At 49.4% G+C, this 18521-nt stretch overlaps 2 pseudogenes; both read right to left on the minus strand.

Annotated features, from left to right (window-relative positions):
• Positions 1 to 7452: 7452 nt before the first annotated feature.
• Positions 7453 to 8490, minus strand: LOC100351186 (ribose-phosphate pyrophosphokinase 1-like; annotated as a pseudogene).
• A 231-nt stretch (positions 8491 to 8721) lies between these two features.
• Positions 8722 to 9286, minus strand: LOC149123024 (ribose-phosphate pyrophosphokinase 1-like; annotated as a pseudogene).
• Between the last annotated feature and the right edge of the window lie 9235 nt (positions 9287 to 18521).

Consider the following 18521-nt stretch of genomic DNA (forward strand, 5'->3'; position numbering starts at 1 on the left):
CCTCCCTCGGGCCCGCCCAGGAGACCCCCTCCAGCCCCCGGGGACCCCGGTGACGTGCGGAGCTGCCCCGGCTCCGAGCCCAGCGCGGCGGCGCGGGAGGGGCGGGCGGAGAGAGGAGAATGTTCCGAAGCGAGCGGGGAGGCGGCTGGGTATGCTTTTCCTTTCTGCCCCCCCCCCCCAACAACTCCCACCTCTCCGGTTGGTCTCCTCAGGTTACATTTCCCTTCCAGTTTCATCTCGGAAATGCTGGAAGGAAAAGACGCCCGAGGAGCGAGAGCGAGGAACACATCGAGGCCACGACCGACCCGGGGTCCCCGCCAAGAGCAGCGCGCCCGAAGGGGGACGCAGAGACCCCGAGCCCCAGCCCCGCGCCCCCGCGCGCCGCCCCCGCGCGGCCCCTCCCGGCGCAGCACGAGCAGACGCGCACATTCTTTTCAAATGTCATATTTCCTTTGATCCTGGGCAGTGTTTCTCCATGTGTCTGGCCCCGCTCCTGCCCAGCCAGCCGCCTCCCCCTCGCCTCCCTTTGTTTTCCAGGAGCGCCCGCCCCTCCTCCTAGCATCTGGAAAGGCCCCGCGGGCTGGCGTAGGCCCCCACTCCCCTGGTGACTCTGGCCTCTCCTCCCAGTGACTCAATTTCCCCTCTGCGGGTATGGGGCGGGGGCTGGGAGCAGCGCAAAGTGCGGTAGGAAAGAGCCGGAGACGGCTAAGCGTGCCAAGCCGCCCCTCTCGCGGTGGGGAGGGCAGCCCCCCAGCCCGGAGAACCCTCTAATCCGTCTGGGCTGCGGCAGAGGGATGGAACGTATGACTTCGGAAAACTCCTGCCAGGCATAGTCGGAGACCGGGAAGCGCGCGGAGGTGCAGGCTTAGGCTGCCCCCACTTCTGCCCCCTGGCGCCCGCAGAGAGGCAGCCGCTCTGCTTCCGGGTTCGCGGGTTCTCGCGCTGCCGGGCCTTGGACTTAGCTCGGCTGCCCCCTAGCGTGCGCACCTGAGCACAGCTCGGCTCCCTTGCCCGGGTCTGGAGAGCGAGCGCCCTGGCTTCTGCCCTACAGATTTCTAACAAGCATGACTCCACGGCCTTGGAGGCGTCCGTTATTTTTAAAATTACACCAGGTGCGATCTCTTGTAGACGCACACAATATATGTAGTAAGCCATGGCAGTTCACTGTTTTGGGTGCTTTTACCATCCTGTATTAAGCATTTTCCTTGACTTGCTTTTTTGCCTCAGTTAACAAATGGCTTGTGGATCCCCTGTAAGGACATGTGCATATGAGAAACAGTGATCAAAGCTTCCAACTCTGCTGCTGACAAAGTGACTTTTGCTAAGATCTATTTATCTATTTGAAAGAGTGACAGAGAGAGAAGGAGAGACAGAGAAATCTTCCATCCACTGGTTCACTCCCCAACCGCCGCAACAACTGGGGCTGGGCCAGGCCGAAGCCAGGAGCCAGGAGCTTCTTCCAGGTCCCCCACATGGGTGCAGGGGCCCATACACTCAGGCTACCTTCTGCTGCTTTCTCCAGGCCCATTAGCAGGGACCTGGATTGGAAGAGGAGCAGCCGGGACTAGAACCGGCGCCCATATGGGATGCCTGCACCCCACAGCGCCAGCCCCATAATGTGACTTTCTAAAACCAAGTTAGTAGCAGAGGTCCAAACCCAGGTTTCCAGGGTGGAGTCCAGTGCTAATTTGCTGTATCACATTTTGCATCAGACTTAGACTTGGTTCCCCAAAAAGGCAGAGCCTGAGACAAGAATAAGAGGCAGGTAGTTTACAGGGGAAAGCAACCCCAAGGGCTCAAGAGGGAAAGAGGAATGAAGGAAGAGGGAAAGTCTATCGGAGGCTGTGATATTGAGCCGCTGCTCATCAGTTGTAGCAACCGGAACATCGCCCCACGGGACACTTTCTGAAGAGTCACATGGACTGGGATGGAAGACAGAAGAGAGGAATATTGATCCTCCTGCTCCTGTGCCCAGGTCAAAGTCATCCCATGACTGTGAATGTTCTCATTCTTCCAGTTTATACAAGGGCCAGTCGGCGTGGTGGTGTCCCACAACGCTGTAGCAAAGCAGCCCCTGGACCAAAGGCAACAAGAAAAAAAATATATATATATAATATATATATATATCCATAAAGGCTGTGTGTGTGTAAATAGGAGCTTTGCATAGGACCAGGTTCTGTTGAGTGACTGATCTCTGGAAAAATGATGGATGGAGATTATGTGAAGCAGGAGAGATCTACAAGATCATGCATGTGGGGCCAGCATGGTGGTGTAGCAGGTGAAGCCAACGCCTGCAGTGCCGGCATCCCATATGGGTGCCAGTTTGAATCCTGGCTGCTCCATTTCTGATCCAGCTCTCTGCTATGGCCTGGGAAAGCAGTGGAAGATGGCCCAAGTCCTTGGGCCCCTGCACCCGTGTGGGAGACCCGGAAGAAGCTCCTGGCTCCTGGCTCCTGGCTTCGGATCGGCCCAGCTCCAGCCATTGCGGTCATCTAGGGAGTAAACCAGTGGATGGAAGATCAACATCTCTCTCTCTCTCTCTCTCTTTCTCTCTCTCTGCCTCTCCTTCTCTCTCTGTGTAACTCTTTCAGCTAAATAAATCTTAAAAAAAAAAAAAAATCCTACACGCAAATGAAAAACACATAGTATTAGGGAACCTGTATATCCAGAGGCAGTTTTAGGCAATGAGCACATGTGTGTATAAGCCAAGCCCCCAAGAATTGCCACTTTTATTAATCTGGAGTACATCTCAGCTTTGACATCTCCCTTTTCCGCCCCTCCATCTCTGTAGCATTTCCCTTCATTGCTCCCAACACAGACTCTGAGTTTTCCTGGCTTAGACTTTCAATAAAAATATCTAATATCAGTGGCATACCTAACATATTGACAACTGGAGCATATTTTTAAAATTCTTCTTCTCTATACAAATATATTTTAAATATTAATGATAGAGAACGTAATAATGACTAGAAAATAAACAGTAAAAGCTTTCTTTAATTGGCTACTCATAATTTAAAATATATAAAAGACTGGTAACACATACACACATGTGGGCACTTCAAAAGTTCACGGAAGGCCGGCGCCATGGCGCAATAGGCTAATCCTCCGCCTTGCGGTGCCGGCACCCCGGGGTTCTAGTCCCAGTCGGGGTGCCAGATTCTGTCCGGGTTGCCTCTCTTCCAGGCCAGCTCTCTGCTGTGGCCCAGGAGTGCAGTGGAGGATGGCCCAAGTGCTTGGGCCCTGCACCCCATGGGAGACCAGGAGAAGCACCTGGCTCCTGCCTTTGGATCAGCGTGGTGCGCCGGCCGCAGCGGCCATTGGAGGGTGAACCAACGGTAAAGGAAGACCTTTCTCTCTGTCTCTCTCTCTCACTGTCCACTCTGCCTGTCAAAAAAAAAAGTTTTTTTTTTTATTTAAAGACTTATTTTATTTATTTGAAAGAGTTACAAAGAGGTAGAGACAGAGAGAGGTCTTCCATCTGCTGGTTCATTCCCCAGATGGCCACAATGGCTGGAGCTGTGCCAATCTGAAGCCAGGAGCCAGGAGCCAGGAGCTTCTTCCGGGTCTCCCACACAGGTGCAGGGGCCCAAGGACTTGGGCCATCTTCCACTGCTTTCCCAGGCCATAGCAGAGGGCTAGATAGGAAGTGGAGCAGCCAGGATTCAAACTGGCACCCATATGGGATGCCAGCACTGCAGGCATTGGCTTTACCTGCTCCAGCCTCAGGTAATTAAGTTAAAAAAAAAAAAGTGAAATGAACTTCAAGATGCAATGACTTTCAACAGCCCTTTTCTCGACTGTTGAGGAACAGTTTTTTGTTGTTGTTTTTTCGTGCAAATTGTTGAACTGTTTACTTAGTATAGAGTTGGTCTTCTGTGTATAAAATTAATTGAATATGGATCTTAGTGAAGAATGGGACTGGGAATGGGAGAGAGACGAGAAGGATGGGTGGGAGTGTGGGCGGGAGGGTGGGTATGGTGGGAAGAATCACTATATTCCCAAAGTTGTACTTATGAAATGCATGAAGTTTGTATTCCTTAAATAAAAGGTTTCTTTGGAGGAAAAATTTAAAAATTTTTTGAAAGTTTAAAAAAAGTTTATCTTGGGGGCTGGTGCTGTGGTGTAGCAGGTAAAGCCGCACCGCCTGCAGTGCTGGCATCCCATATGAGAGCCAGTTCAATTCCTGGCTGCTCCACTTCCAATCCAGCTCTCTGCTATGGCCTGGGAAAGCAGCGGAAGATGGCCCAACTCTTTGGGCCCATGCACCTGCATGGGAGACCCAGAAGAAGCTCCTGTCTCCTGGCTTCAGATAGGCACAGCTCTGGCCATTGTGGCCATCTAGAGAGTAAACCAGCAGATGGAAGACCAATCTCTCTCTTTCTCTCTATCTCTCTCTACCTCTGCCTCTCTGTAGCTCTGCCATTCAAATAGATAAGTAAATCTTTTTTTTTTTTTTTTTTTTTTTTTTGACAGGCAGAGTGGACAGTGAGAGAGAGAGACAGAGACAAAGGTCTTCCTTTACCGTTGGTTCACCCTCCAATGGCTGCTGCGGCCGGCGCACCACGCTGATCCAAAGGCAGGAGCCAGGTGCTTCTCCTGGTCTCCCATGGGGTGCAGGGCCCAAGGACTTGGGCCATCCTCCACTGCACTCCTGGGCCACAGCAGAGAGCTGGCCTGGAAGAGGGGCAACCGGGACAGAATCTGGCACCCCGACCGGGACTAGAACCCGGGGTGCCGGCACCGCAAGGCGGAGGATTAGCCTATTGCACCACGGTGCCAGCTGATAAGTAAATCTTAAAAAGAAAAAAGTTATTCTTGGGAGTAAAAAAATTTGAGGCCGGCGCCACGGCTCACTAGGCTAATCCTCCACCTTGCGGCGCCGGCACACCGGGTTCTAGTCCCGGTCGGGGTGCCAGATTCTGTCCTGGTCGCCCCTCTTCCAAGCCAGCTCTCTGCTATGGCCCGGGAGTGCAGTGGAGGATGGCCCAAGTACTTGGGCCCTGCACCCCATAGGAGACCAGGATAAGTACCTGGCTCCTGCCATCGGATCAGCCCGGTGTGCCGGCCGCAGCGCGCCAGCCGCAGCGCGCCGGCCGCGGCGGCCATTGGAGGGTGAACCAATGGCAAAGGAAGACCTTTCTCTCTGTCTCTCTCTCTCATTGTCCACTCTGCCTGTCAAAATAAATAAATAAATAAATAAATAAATAAATAAATAAATAAATATTTGAAATCCACACATAGTTTTTTTCATCATGCAAGTGTTCTATGAATTTTTGAGGGCTCTTCACATGTATGCTTCTATAATAATACAGTAAGAAAGGGAAAGTAATGAGCAAATAATTATATTAATATACTCTTTGTTTTTAAAAAAGAAAAATCTCATACTGATCTATCCCAAGAATCAGTAATAGCATTCCAATTTCAGTTGTGAGTCTTAATTTCTGTGAATTTGTCAATGTCTTGGTTAAATTGGTCTTCACATACATGTCTTCAGTAGTCAGTGTAGACAGATGTGCTGATCTGTCTCACTGCTAGTTGATCAATGAAAACGTGTAAACAAGCTCAATTTTGTATTGTGACATCATTCATAGTACCTCATTCCTCTGTCTATACCCTGAAGCCACTCCCTACCCACAACCCTTTGTTCCCTCTCCTGGGCCCATGATTCTCTCCTTCTCTATCACTCCCTTTCCTCCAGTCATCTCCCAAAATTAAAAACAAAAAAGAAATCCCCTTGGTCCTTCCTCATTCTTAAATCTGCTGTGCACTCCTCTGTCCCTCGCTTTGCTTTCAAACTTCCCAGCGGCAGCTTCTACCTCCTCAGATCCTCCTCACTCAAAGCAAAACATCAACTCCTCTGTCAAAAGTTGCAAAGCCATCCGTACTGCAAAATGCCACCAGCTACGTGAGCCCTCACCGCGTTCATGACCTCTAACAGATGACCTGGTCACATCACACGTCACCCTCCTGAGCTCTGGCACAGCTCCGTGTGAGTGTGATTCATCTGCATTATCAGTGTACTATCTCAGGTCTACAACTGAACTTTCACGTTGCTCCAGGCTTGCATTAGGGTTCCCAGAGAAACAAAACCATTAGGATGTGAACAGAGACAGAAGGATTTGTTGTAAGGAAATGATTCACATGGTTATGGACACAGGCACTGCAGATTCAACACTCAAGAGAGCCAATAATGTAGATGAGGCCCAGAGGTAGACAACTCCTCCTTTCCAGGGGAGGCTGATCATTTTTTTCCTCTATGATGGCCTTCAACTAGTTGGAAGAGGCCCTCGGCCAAGCTAGTTAGTCAAAACACCTTCCAGGTTCACGTGTTCAATGAACCATCACAAGGTCTTTCTCCCACATCCCCTTGCCAGTTCTGATGCAAATACAGCCCAGAAAGGCAGGGGAGTGAGAACACCCCCCCACACACACACATACCAGGTGCAATCCTCAATCAATCAATACAGACATTGGCAGAGGAATGTTCCAGCTTCCTGTCTTTTTCGTGGATAATTATTGGAGGCATTCCCTAAATTGGAGCTTCTACAGGAACGAAGCCTCGGTCAACTGCACGCTCAATAAACCCCCTTTACGCTAGCTTCTCCTCCTTCCCTACTTCACTCTGTTCCCTCGCTCCCGCTTCCCAGGATCCCTCCCCAAGACATACCTGAATTTAAATCCACTTTCAGGCTCCTTCTTTGGAAAACCCAAATTTCTAAGCCTTCTCACTAGCCGCTGACTCTGATGATCCGCTCCTCCCTTGGCTGTCCTGCTTCTGCTCCGGCCTCTGTCCTCGGTTGCTCTCATTGGGTTCTCTTCTACTGGCCCAAGCTTGAATTCAGATGCAAGGTTTTCTGTTCACCTGCTCCTTCCCTTCTCCCTCCATCGGCCCTCCTGGTTAATGCCATTCGTTCACTGAAGCTTCCCCCCCAACCCCGCACGCATACAGACGTTTTATTAAATTCATCTAAAAAGAGGCAGTAATCACATCAATCTTTTTAACAGATATCTTGGGTCACTTGAGAGGCCAAACAGATCCAAGGAAGGAAGATGATAAATACTTAAGTTAATCAAAAGGCACCACAATATCACCTAAAACCTACGACCACAGTGGTAGGTAGTAGGCTAGGGAAGATCAAGCTGTGACAAAATCATCTAATCTGAATGTGAGCGGTTGCAAAGCAGGAAGTTAAGTTTTCTTTCTAGAAGACACGGTGAAATGATCACTTGGGCCCAAGAAGGGGGCCAGAGAGTGAGGAGGCAGGCGGGAAATCCCAGCCGGTCATCTCTATCTGTCTTCCCCATTTTAGGATAAGCTCTAACAACCTGGTACAGGCTGTAGACAACTATGCTGGAGCAAGCTGAGTCTTCTGCTGACAGTGTCTTCAAACACCAAGGGCAAAACAAGGGGTGGGTTTATTTTATTTTGAAAAAGCCTCAGAAGCTACGCTATCATAAAGGGACATGACTGAACAGGGAGGAAACAGAGTCCCCTTGTGAGTTCTCCTGATGGCTCCTGCAAGGATCATGGAGATGCGGATCACTGTGTTTTGAGGCAGTGCTTCATCTTGTCCTCTTGAGAGATGGTACTGGTGACTACTACCACTTTTTTTTTTTTTTTTTTTTTTTTTTGACAGGCAGAGTGGACAGTGAGAGAGAGAGACAGAGAGAAAGGTCTTCCTTTTCCATTGGTTCACCCCCAAATGGCCGCTGCAGCCGGCGCACTGAGGCTGGTGCACCGCGCTGATCCGAAGCCAGGAGCCAAGTGCTTCTCCTGATCTCCCATGCGGGTGCAGGGCCCAAGGACTTGGGCCATCCTCCACTGCCCTCCCGGGCCACAGCAGAGAGCTAGACTGGAAGAGGGGCAACCGGGACAGAATCTGGCACCCCAACCGAGACTAGAACCTGGTGTGCCAGCGCCACAGGTGGAGGATTAGCCTATTGAGCTGCGGCGCCGGCATGACTACTACTGCTTTAAAGCACGCATTGTTTATGGAGAAATGGCTAGACCAGAAAAGATTCCGTGACTGAAGACAGCATAAACTCTGGTGGCTCCAGCTGAGAGAAGTGCATCAGCTGCATGGCAGATTGTGCCACAAGTGTCAGCCATGTCATCTACAAGGATGGCCACCGTTCCTTTACATCTCCCACTAGCACCATGCAGTCCACTTCATGAGCCTTCTTCCGCTCTTTGTGGATCAAGGCAAAGTCCACACTCAACCGGTCTGCAATGGAGGTCACTCTCTCAGCTCCACCAGTGTGGGGAGCAACTCGGACTAGACTGTTACTGGAATTAAGACTTATTCTATGCATCTGCTCTCCCACAATATGGCGCTGGGAGAGGAGTAAACAGCTTCTACACAGCTGCCTCCAGTTCAACCAATAAACTGTAGGACCTACTCCTGATTGCAGGAGAGCAGCGTACTCAGTGTGTGGGTAGCAGAGTTGGGATTGGTGGAAGAGGACTATAAAGGAGGAGAGAGACAACATGCACCAGGAACATCTATCTGAAGGAACACCTGAGCAGCCCCCGAGAGAGCCGGCCGGTGGTGTGCCGCTCCCCCACGGAAGTGGGGAAAGTGGCAGGGGGAACCGCCCTTCCACGGAGGTGGAAGGGTCGGTAGCCAACCCGGGAAGAACCAGCAGCAAACCCGGGGAGGGCCGAGCAGACAAAAGAACAGCGCAGGGTCCTGTGTCGTTCCTCCACGAAGAGGGGGAGCAACACACCAGCATCAGGCGAGACATCTATTCTGTGATGTTCTCCTTGATCCACTTCAGGACAGCTGGCTCGAAATACAAATTGTCCACTGGGATATCAAAAAAAGCCCTCAATCTGAGATGCATGTAGGTCCATGGTGATGATGGGATTGACGCTTGTCACTGATAGCATGTTTGCAACAGCTTGGCTGAGATTGGAGCCCAGCTCTCATCCTTATCCTGCAAAGCATAAGGGAAGCATAGGATGACTGCCGTCACTGGCTGGCTGAAGCAATCTTGCAGGCATTAATCATGACTGGAAGCTCCATTAGATTGTCTTTGATTTCAGCACAACCACTCTGAACAACGTAGACATCCTCTCCATGTACACTTCCGCCAGTTTCCACACAGGTCTTGTGGTTGCTGAATTTATTTGTAACCACCTTGCCCAGTTCCAGGCCCAGGCGGTCAGCAGTTTTCTGGGATAAGTCCTGGTGGGAGCTGCCGCTGAAGATCTTAACATTCGACATCTTGGCCTGCGATCCTAGGCACTCTTCGCTCAGCCATCACTGCTGCTGTAGATAGGAACAAAAGTCAGCCAGAGACCCAGTGCTAAGTCAGCCAGAGACTCGGTGCTCACCGCTCCGCCATCTTCCATCCACTGTAGCTTGATTCTCACCACTTTCCCTGTCTGGTCTCGCATTTTCTCCTTAGAGGATCCTTTGAGTCTGCCACCCATGGCTCTCACTCAAATACAAATGGATTTCAGAAAGTTCATGGAAAATGGCATTAACATACAAGTTTATTTTAGTTCAAAAACTTTTAAATCCATGCATAGTTTTCTCGTGATACACATTTTCCCAAGACTTTTTGAGGTTCCCTCATACACAATCTATTTCCATATAATCTGTGTCCTTCTATGTTCTGTATCTCAGTTTATAGCATTACCATTCTCTCAGTGTCCCAGAATAGAAACTGCAAATATTTCCGCTCTCTCATCCCCCAGATCCTTCTATTAATATTTCAGAAGTATCTCTAGACTGGGCTTCCTCCTCTCCATGCCTGCTGGCGTGAACTCTGTCTGAGCCTTGTCATCTTTCACTTGAGTTGCTCTGACACTGTGGTCTAGTTCTCCCTGTCTTCTGTTCTCTCCATCTCCACCCATGCTCCAGGCAGCCACTGACTTGGTCTTCCTAAATCACAGATCCAATCATGTTGTAACAAAGCTCAAAATCTTTCCACAGCATCCCATGTTAACACACAGCAAGGGAAGGAGTCATTTAAGCATCTTTAATTCTCTGTTGGATGACATCTCCACCTCTATATCACAGCTGCAAGTGTGGAGGTTACCTTCTTCCATCCAACACCTGATCCGAGCTACCCACATTCCCCATTGGTATTCCCTTATCAAACACTAGCCAGTCTGGGATCCTAGCTCATTCACTGTGCCACAACACTGACATCTCCTACTGGAGCACCTGTTGGGGTCCTGGCTTCTCTACTTCTGACCCATCTCCCTGCTCATGTACCAGGTGAAGTAAGTACCTGGGTCCCTGCCACTCATGTGAGAGACCCAAATGGAGCTCTGGGCTTCTAGCTTCAGCCAGGACCAGTCCTGGTTATTCATTTGGAGAATGAAACAACAGAGCTCTCTATTACTCTCTCGATCTCTTTCTCTCCTTCAAGTAAATAAATCAGTCTTAAACACACACACACACACATACAAACACACACACGGGGGGAGGGGCACTGTGGCACACCAAATTGAGCTACGGTCTGTAGCGATGGCATCCCATATGATACCGATTCCAGTCCCAGTTGCTCCATTTGCAACCCAGCTCTCTGTTAATGCACCTGGGAAAGCAGTTGAATGTAACTCAAGTGCTTGGGCCCCTGCACCCATATGGGAGACCCCAAAGAAGTGCCTGGCTTCTGGCTTTGGCCTGACCCAGCCCTGGTCATTGCAGTCATTTAGGGATTGAATCAGCAGATGGAAGATTCTCTCTCTCTCTCTCCCTCTAACTTCACTTTCAAACAAATAAATAAATCATTTTTAGAAAAAAAAAATAAGTAAATCTAATGTTTTCAAAATGAACCCCCAGGGCTGGCCTTGTGGTGTACCCGGTAAAGCTGCTGCCTGCGACAGCAGCATCCCATATGGGTCCCAGCTGCTCCACTTCTGTTCCAGCTTCCTGCTAATTCATCTAGGAAAACAGTGAAAGATGACCCAAGTCCTTGGGCCCCTGCACCCTCATGGGAGACTGGGAAGAAGCTCATGATTCCTGGTTTCACTTGGCCCTGGCAGCCATTTGGGGAGTAAACCAACAGATGGAAGACCTCTCTCTCTCTGCCTCTGCCTCTTCCTCTCTGTAACTCTGATTTTCAAATAAATAAATATCTAAAAAATCGTGGTGATAATTCATGGTATATAAGCATACATACATCACAATTTACCAAACTGTATGCCTTTAATTTGTGCAGCTAATTATATTTCCGTTCTACTCCAATAAAGTTGTCAAAGTAGTTAAGAAACGAATCATCTTACATGAATGAAAGTCTTTCTTTCCGATTCTATCAAAGGACTTCACCCAAAAGGGAATGTAGTTGAAAGAACATAGATCAAAAACAAACAAACAAACAAACAAAAAAACATAGATCCAGGTTTAAAACCTTGCTCAGACACAAAGTCTTCGTCTGAACTTCAGCTGTTACTTAACCCCTAACACTCTCCACGGTTTCTTCTTCCACAAAATGGGATTGGTAGTACTGTGCCTCACAGGTGTCTTGCTGAGGCTTGAATAAGTGCACAGAAGAGAGTCCGGAGCACATCCCAGGCCCCGTGTCTATTAGGCCCCAATCCTTAGCTTGGTTTCTGTTCCCTTCCTCGTGGAGGGGCACCTTAGTCACTAAGACACTCAGAGGAGAAACAATGTGGCGGAAGCGGGCAGAGAGTGTGTCTTGGACTGTGTTCCCCTGAGACTGGGCCTTAAGACTTCCCGGGGTGGTCCCAGGGGACAGAAACAAACGAGGAGAAACTGCCAGACCTGAGCGAGCTCCAGGCGCCGGCCTCGGTGTAGCCAAGAGGCCCTGTGAGGCGCCCTCAAGGCACTTCCGGAACCGGAACTGGGCACCCACCCGGGCCCTCCATTGGTTGGTGGTGCCCTCAGAATACCAACTTCCCTCTCCACACTCTGTCAGCCGTGGGAGAAAAGCATTCACAAGTCAGGGGACTCCTACCACGGCGGCCGCTCAAGTCAGAGGTGGCACGCGCACTTGTGGCCAGGGCACCCTCCCCGGGAGGCTCTTCCGGGGGTCAACCATGGCGAGCGCCTTTGTGCCAGGCAGACAACGGTCGGGTGCCATTCAGCAGAGAAGCCAGAGGGCCCGGATGAAAGTTCTCCGTGGTGAAGCCACAGGCAGGGGCTCCCTCCCTCGGGATGGTTGGCTGGGAGGGGTTGGGGGAGGAATACCTGAGCCATGAGTCAGAACAAGGCCCCGGGAGGAAAGGGTGGGGCCGGGATTGGATCTGCAGGAGAACTAGCCGCTCTGTCGCTACTCAGTCCCGAAATCTGTTTTCTCCGCCCACGCACTTAATTGTGATCTAGAAACTCTCGCAGCTGCAGGTAACACGGCTGGAGGGGGAGGGAGGCACCGGCCCTGTGTTTTCACGCCTTATTTCATTTCATCCGCACAGCAACCCAATCCAGACACCACGAAAACGATTAAAAAAGCTCAGGAAGGCTTGCGCCGCCTGCAACGCCAGCATCCATCTTGGAGTGCTGGTTTGAGTCCCAGGTTTCTCCCTGCTAATGCACCTGGGAAAGCCGCAGAGGATGGCCCAAGTGCTTGGGTGCCTGACCCCCACATCCGAGAGCAAGGTGAAAGCTCCTGGCTTCAACCTGGCCCAACCTCTGCCACTGTGGCCATTTGGGAAAGGAACCAGTGAATGGAAGATGAGCTCTGTTTCTGTATCTCTCTCTTTCTCTGACACTCTGCCTTCAAATAAAGTTTTTTGGAGAGATTTTATTTTTTAAAAATTTTTATTTAAGATTTACAAATTTCATGTATTTTTTAAAAAATGTTATTTTTCTTTTAAGATTTATTTATTTATTTGAAAGGCAGAATTATAAAGAGAGGAAGAGAGATCTTCCATGTGCTGATTCACTCCCCAAATGGCCACAAAGCCAGGCTGGGGCGAGCTGAAGCCAGGAGCCTGGAGCTTCTTCTGGGTCTCCCACATGGATGCAAGAGCCCAAGGACTTGGGCTATCTTTTGCCACTTTCCTAGGCCATTGCAAAGAGCTGGATTGGAAGTGGAGCAGCCGGGACTTGAACTGGCACCCATATGGGATGCTGGCACTTCAGGCAGAGGCTTTACCCATTATGCCACAACACCAGCCCCTCTTCTTTTTTTCTTTTAAAATTTCATTTATTTCTTTGAAAATCTGAGTTAAAGAGAGAAAGAAAGAGAGATCCCCTATCCACTGGTTACTCCCCCAGATGGCCACAATGGCCAACTGGGTTTGGGCCAGGCCAAAACCAGGAGCCAGGGACTTCCTCCAAGTCTCCCATGTGGGTGCAAGGCCCAGGTATTTGGGCCATCTTCTACTGCTTTCCCAGGTGCCTTAGCAGGGAGCTGAAGTGGAACAACCAGCTTTACCTGCTACGCCACAATGCTGGCCCCAATAAATAAAATCTTAAAAAAAAAAAGTTAATGCAAACTGGATTATTTTGGTTTGCAAAAACATTTGAAATCCATGCATATGAGGGGGTATCAAAAAGCTCATGGAAAATGTGGATTATAAAAAAAAAAACCTATGCATGGATTTTAAATATTTTCCATGACCTTTTTGAAGTACCTTCGTATAATTAACCAAAATGCAGAGAGGTTGAGTAACTTGCTAAAGATTGAACAGCTGGTAATTAACACAACAGAATTCAATTCCAAGTACCTTGACTCCAGAGCTTGTGCTCTTGACCATGGTGCTATACTCAAAAGGAACAAAAGTAGGACACTGGGGAAGCGATTTGAAGGCATAGCCTGCTCCACTATGATGAGAGAGGCTGGGAGAGCACAAATATTGGGTCAATGAAGGGAGAAGGATGCTACTCTAACAGAGAGTGTATGAGTATTATATTGTATGCATGGATGGACGCTTGTTTTTAGCTGCTCAAAATCTTTTTAATCTACTATAGAATCAAATGAAGTTCTCCCTCCCAATCGCCCTGGCCTTGAGGGTGCACACAAGCAACTTGGGCTCTGCCAGTGGGAAGCAACTCTGAAATGAACTCCAGGACGAAACAGATGAGGCTCAGGGATTCCACCTGCTGGGCCAGCAGTTCACATGTGGGGCAGGTGAGGTAGAACGCACCACCCTCTCTGTCCCGCTAAGGAAAAACACAGGGGCCTGTGACCTGCTTGCAATCCTACAGGGCATGCCCTAGCACCGGAAGGGTCTCTCCAAAAGACAGAACCCTGAGAGCAGACAGAAGAGAGGCCAAGGGGAAAGGTCCCCCTGTAACTCTTCTCTGCTTTATCCCTGGAATTGGTGACTTTTCTGAGTTGAAACAGTTTGTTTGCCCTCCTCCCCGACCCCCTGCTGGTGAGGGTTGGTTTTTCGGTGTCAGAGCAGAGATAAGGGATCCCCTCCCTGAGCTGGAGCAGCTTCCCACCAATGAGAGGGATCTGCACTGCCACAGTCAAACAAGATTCCATCCCTTATGTTTGTTGTTCGTGTCCAGACCAAAAAACATTGGATCTTTTTATTTCTTTTTTGTTTTTAAGATTTATTGTTTGAAAGGCTGTGTGACAGAGAGACAGAAAGAGATCTTCCATCCACTAGCTCACTCCCCAGATGGCCACAAGGGCAAGGCTGGGCCACGCTGAAGCCTGGCTGCTCTGACAAGGGATGTCGTTAGGTCGCAAGCTGCCACTCCAGCAACCTGCATGAGAGTATGTTCGAATCCTGGCTGCTCCAATTCCCATCCAGCTCCCTGCTAACGTGTCTGGGAGGGCAGCAGAAGGTGGAGCAAGGGCTTGGGTCCCTGCCACTCACAGAGGAGATCTGGATAGAGTTCCAGGTTCCTGGATTTAGCCTGGCCCAGCCAGCCCTACTCATTGAGGCCATTTGGGAAGCGAGCCAGAGGATGGAATATCCTTCTCACTCTGCTGGTTCACTCCTGCTGAAGCCAGGAGCCAGGAGCTTCCTCTGGGTCTCCATATGGGTACAAGGACACAAGGACTTGGGCTATCCCTGCTGCTGTCCCAGGCACATTAGCAGAGAGCTGGATCGGAAGTGGAGCAGCCAGAACTTGAACTGGCACTCATATAAGATGCTGGCATCACAGGCAGCAGCTTAACCTGCTATGCCACAGCACCAGCCCCTAGGGCCCACTTCTTAAGGGTTCCCCTATTTCCCAAAACCACCACACTGAAGATTAAACTTTCCAAACATGAACGTTTAGGAGACAAACTCACACTATACCCAAACCAGAGCATCATTAAACAGTAACTCCCATTCTCTCCTCCCTCTGGCCCCTGGAAACCACCACTCTACTTTCTGTTTCTATGAATCTGAATATTCTGGGGCTGGAGACTGTGACATAGTAGGTTAAGCCCCTGCCTGCCGTGCTGGCATCCCATGTGGGCCCCCATTCAAGTCCCTGCTGCTCCACTTCCTATCCACCTCCCTGCTGAAGGCCTGAGAAAGCTTGGGCCCCTGCATCCACATGGGAGACTCCAAAGAAGTTCCTGACTTTAGACTGGCCCAGCTGCAACCATTGCAGCCATCTGAGGAGTGAACCAGAGGATGGAAGATCTCTCTCTCCCTATCCCCCTCCCCTTCCCCCTCTCCCTCTTTCTCTCTCTCTAACTCTGCCTTTCAAATAAAAAAAATATTTAGGGGCCAGCGCTCTGGCACAGTGAGATAAAGCCGCCGCCTCCAGTGCTAGCATCCCATATGGGTGCCAGTTTGAGTTCCGGGTGCTCCACTTCCTATCCAACTCTCTGTCATGGCCTGGGAAAGCAGTAGAAGATGGCCCAAGGCGTTGGGCCCCTGCATCCACGTAGGAGACCCGGAAAAGGCTCCTGGCTCCTGGCACAGCTTTGGCCGTTGTGGTCAACTGAGGAGTGAACCAGTGGATGGAAAACCTCTCTCTCTCTCTGCCTCTCCTTCTCTCTCTGTGTAACTCTATTAAATAAATAAATCTTTTTTTTTTTTTTAAAGAATATGTTGTTTAAAGAGAGAAAGAGAAAATCTGGATATTCTAGGTATTTCATGTGAGTGGAATCATGCAATATTTGTCCTTTTCTGATTGGTTTACTTAATACATCTTCAAAATTCACTCCTGTTATAGCATGTGATCCTAAAAGGAGTCAGAATGGGAATGGTCTCCGGGTCTCCCATGTGGGTGTAGTGGCCAAGTACTTGGGCCATCATCCTCCGCTGCTTTCCCAGGCCCCTTAGCAGGGAGTTGGATTGGAAGTGGAGCAGCTGGAACTCAAACCGGCACCCATTTGGGATGCCAGCACTTCGGGCCGAGGCTTTAACCTGCTACACCACAGCGCCAGCACCTGGAGAGTCTTCTTAACCCAGCTGGGAAACCAGCGTGAGCTAGGAAGCAAGTTTGATGATGAGAGGGACAAAGAATTCCATTGATCAGTCAGGAGAGATGCAGGCTCTGGACTCAGGGCCACGTACAAGGCCAGGGGGCTGGAGTTGTCTGTGACCAGACTCAGGAGTATGATGAAGATAAACAGCTCCTCCAACAGGCCCCAAAATAGAACTTTTTCTATGTTCTGGGAGAAAATGTTTGCTGTTTTACGCTTATAAACCCCTACACAAGAAAGCAGTGGAACTCTCTTTCCCCTCCTGGCTATGTCTACCAGAGCTCCTTATCTTTCCTTTCTAATAAACTTTTGTTAGAATCACATTTTTGTGTTTTCATCTGCTTCTTACTTCATCGCACATACAAGTTCCCAGAGTTCATTTCAGCTGATACAACAGCATTTTTTAAAAGATTTGTATTATTTATTTGAAAGGCAGAATGACAGAGAGAGGAGAGAGGGATCTTCCATCTGCTGGTTCAGTCCCCCATATGGCTGTAATGGCCGGCACTGGGCCAGGCCAAAGCCAGGAGCCTGGAACTCCATCTAGGTCTCCTACACGAGTGGCAGGACCCACGTAACTGGGCCATCTTCTGCTGCTTTCCCAGGTGCATTAGTAGGGAGCTGGATCATAAGTAGAGTAGCTGGGGCTTGAGCCAATGTTCCCATATGGGTTGCTGGTGTTGTAGGTGGTGGCTTAACCCACTGCACCAGAATACCCACCCCCATGTGATAGAATTTTATCAAGGCTGAATAATATTTTTAAATTCTTTCAACTTGAGAAGGTTTTAATAAATATGAAACACAAATAAGAGGAAGTTGTAAATTTTTGTTTTTACTTATTTGAGAGACAGAAGACAGAGAGACGTGAGAGAGAGAAAGAGAGAGGGAGAGATAGAGCGAGCTCCTACCTGCTTATTCACTCTTCAAATGCTCATAATGGCTTGAGCTGAAGCCTGTAGCTGGGAACTCAGTTTAGGTCTCCCACATGGACTGCAAGGCCCCATCTACTTAAGCCCTCATGACTGCCCCCAGGGTGTACACTATCAGGGAGCTGGAATCTGGAGCAAAGTTGGGTATCCAACACACACAGGCATTTCAATTGCTAGGCCAAATACCTGCCCCTATGTTTTAAGGATAAGTAAGTCCACTGTATGCATAGATCACATTTTGTATATCCATTCATCCACTAGTAGACATTTGGGTTGTTTAAATTTCTTGGCTATTGAGCATCATGCCGTCATGAACACTGGTGTACAAATATCTGTTTGAATTCATGCTTCCCAACCCTTTTAGGTACATATCCAGAAGTGGAATTGCTGGTAGCGGATATTTTTTCTTTTTTTTTTTTAAGATTTTATTTATTTATTTGAGAGATAGACTTAGAAACAGTGAGAGGGAGAGACAGAGAGAAAGGTCTTCCCTCTGTTGGTTCCACTCCCCAAATGGCCACAACTGCTGGAGTTGTGCCGATCCAAAGGCAGGAGCCAGGTGCCTCTTACCAGTCTCCCACGTGAGTGCAGGGACCCAGGCATTTGGGCCATCTTGTACTGCTTTCCTAGGCCATAGCAGAGAGCTGGATTGGAAGTGGAGCAGCCAGGACTAGAACCGTCACTCATAAGGGATGCCAGTGCCGCAGGAAGAGAATTAACCTATTGCGCCATGGCGCCGGCCCCAGCAGATACTTTTTCAAGTCAACGAGCCACCCTCATTTCTATGTGTCCTCCTGCTATGATGCCAACTAGTTTTATGGTTAAACTTACTGGCAGGTGATGCTGCGGCGCAGCAGGTTAAAGCCCCAGCCTTCAGCGTTGGCATCCTGTATGGGCACCAGTTCAAGTCCCAGCTGCTCCACTTCCGATCCAGCTCCCTGCTAATGTGCCTGGGAAAGCAGTGGAGGATGGCCCAAGGGCTTGGATCTCTTGCACTCATGTGGGAGAGCTGGAAGAAGCTCCTGGCTTCAGATTGGCCCGGTTCTGGCCATTGTGGCCATTTTGGGGGAGTGAACTAGCAGATGGAAGACTTCTCCCTGTGTGTCCGTCCCTCGCTCTTTAACTCTGTTATTTCAAATAAATAAAATAAATCTTTTTTTAAAATAAACATATTGGGAAACTGCTGTTTCTCTCTTGTATCTCACATATTCCCTCTGGGATACTTTTTCTTTAATTTCTTGATGCACATGCATTAGAACTGTCTTTAGGGAAGAGCTGTGGGTGATA

The sequence above is a fragment of the Oryctolagus cuniculus genome, chromosome 12, assembly GCF_051225735.1.
Source record: "Oryctolagus cuniculus isolate XC-2025 breed Fujian yellow rabbit chromosome 12, ASM5122573v1, whole genome shotgun sequence".
NCBI classification, from domain to species: domain Eukaryota; kingdom Metazoa; phylum Chordata; class Mammalia; order Lagomorpha; family Leporidae; genus Oryctolagus; species Oryctolagus cuniculus.